The sequence below is a fragment of the Oncorhynchus clarkii genome, unplaced genomic scaffold, assembly GCF_045791955.1.
Source record: "Oncorhynchus clarkii lewisi isolate Uvic-CL-2024 unplaced genomic scaffold, UVic_Ocla_1.0 unplaced_contig_5646_pilon_pilon, whole genome shotgun sequence".
Classification (NCBI taxonomy): Eukaryota; Metazoa; Chordata; class Actinopteri; order Salmoniformes; family Salmonidae; genus Oncorhynchus; species Oncorhynchus clarkii.
The window spans coordinates 55,001-57,500 of NW_027258006.1; the positions used below are offsets into that span (position 1 = coordinate 55,001).

The 2,500-nt window shown below is 44.0% G+C and overlaps 1 protein-coding gene across 1 annotated transcript in view; it reads right to left on the bottom strand.

Moving 5' to 3' along the window:
* Positions 1-2,500, bottom strand: part of LOC139394477 (dynein axonemal heavy chain 6-like) — a 157,658-nt gene that overhangs the window by 51,404 nt on the left and 103,754 nt on the right. The window lies entirely within an intron of this gene.

The following is a 2,500-nucleotide window of genomic DNA, read 5'->3' on the forward strand; positions in this document are numbered from 1 at the left end:
GGCCCATTAACCTGTTGGATCTCTAGGGGCGCTATTTCATTTTTGGATAAAAAAACGTTCCCGTTTTAAGCGTGATATTTTGTCACGAAAAGATGCTCGACTATGCATATTCTTGACAGTTTTTGAAAGAAAACACTCTGAAGTTTCAGAATCTGCAAAGATATTGTCTGTAAGTGCCCCAGAACTCATTCTACAGGCGAAACCAAGATGATGCGTCAAGCAGGAAATGAGCAGAATCTCTGAAGCTCTGTTTTCCATTGTCTCCTTATATGGCTGTGATTGCGCAAGGAATGAGCCTACACTTTCTGTCGTTTCCCCAAGGTGTTTACAGCATTGTGACGTATTTGTAGGCATATCATTGGAAGATTGACCATAAGAGACTACATTTTCCAAGTGTCCGCCTGTTGTCCTGCGTGGAATTCGGTGCGCAAACGCCAGCTGCTTGTACTTTTCCATTTGATTGAGGGGAGAAACCATGCTTCCACGAACGATATATCATTGAAGAGATATGTGAAAAACACCTTGAGGATTGATTCTAAACAACGTTTGCCATGTTTTCAGTCGATATTATGGAGTTAATTTGGAAAAAAGTTCGCGTTTTGAGGACTGAATTTTCATTTTTTTTTTGGTAGCCAAATGTGATGTACAAAACGGAGCTATTTCTAATACACAAAGAATCTTTTTTGGAAAAACTGAGCATCTGCTATCTAACTGAGAGTCTCCTCATTGAAAACATCCAAAGTTCTTCAAAGGTAAATGATTTTATTTGAAGGCTTTTATGTTTTTGTTGAAATCTTGCGTGCTGGATGCTAACGCTAATGCTAACGCTAAATGCTACGCTAGCTAGCCACTTTTACACAAATGATTGTTTTCCTATGGTTGAGAAGCATATTTTGAAAATCTGAGATGACAGTGTTGTTTACAAAAGGCTAAGCTTGAGAGATGGCATATTTATTTCATTTCATTTGCGATTTTCATGAATAGTTAACGTTGCGTTATGGTAATGAGCTTAGGTCTGTAAATAGAATCCCGGATCCGGGTTTGGTCGACGCAACAGGTTAACAAGGACCGCGCCTCTCTCCTCTCCTTCTCTGTGGCCACCACATGCTTCAAGATGGCCACCAGTGTTGCTGTACCCAAGAAGGCAAAGATAACTGAACTAAATGACTACCGCCCCGTAGCACTCAATTCTGTCATCATGAAGTGCTTTGAGAGACTAGTTAAGGATCATATCATCTCCACCCTACCTGTCACTAGACCCACTTCCGTTTGCATACCGCCCCAACAGGTCCACAGACGATGCAATCACCATTACAGTGCACACTGCCCTGTCCCATCTGTACAAGAGGAATACCTATTCATTGACTACAGCTCAGCATTCAACACCATAGTAATCATCAAGCTGGAGGCCCTGGGTCTCAACCCCGCCCTGTGCAATTGGGTCCTGTACTTTCTGACGGGCCGCCCCCAGGTGGTTAAGGTAGGAAACAACATCTCCACTTTGCTGACCCTCAACACTGGTGCCCCACAGGGTGAGTGCTCAGCCCCCTAATGTACTCTCTGTTCACCCAACAGCAGAGGGAGCACCCCCCCTATCCACATCGAAGGGAGAGCAGTGGAGAAGGTGGAAAGTTCCTCGGCATACACATCACAGACAAACTGAAATGGTCCACCCACACAGACAGTGTAGTGAAGGCACAGCAGCGCCTCTTCAACCTCAGGAGGCTGAAGAAATGTGGCTTGTCACTTAAAACCCTGACAAACTTTTACAGATGCACAAACGAGAGCATCCTGTCGGGCTGTATCACCGCCTGGTACGACAACTGCACCGCCCACAACCGTAAGGCTTTCCAGAGGGTAGTGAGGTCTGCACAACGCATCACCGGGGGCAAACTACCTGCCCTCCAGGACACCTACACCACCCGATGTCACAGGAAGGCCATAAAGATCATCAAGGACAACAACCACCCGGGCCACTGCCTGTTCACCCCGCTATCATCCAGAAGGCGAGGTCAGCACAGGTGCATCAAAGCTGGGACCGAGAGACTGAAAAACAGCTTCTATCTCAAGGCCATCAGACTGTTAAACAGCCACCACTAACTCAGAGAAGCTGCTGCCAACATAGAGGCTCAGGCCACTTTAATAAATTGATCACTAGTCACTTTAATAATGTTACCATGTCTTACATTACTCATCTCATATGTATCTACTGTATCTTATACCATCTTTTGCACCTTGCCTGTGCCACTCGGCCATCGCTCATCCATATATTTATATGTACATATTCTTATTCATTCCTTTACACATGTGTGTATAAGGTAGTTGTTGTGAAATTGTTAGATTACTTGCTAGATATTACTGCATTGTCGGAACTAGAAGCACAATCATTTCGCTACACTCGCATTAACATCTGCTAACCATGTGTATGTGACCGATAAACATTTATTAAATTTTTGATCTAAGATGCATCATAATCATAATGTTGTCAATATGTGATTTA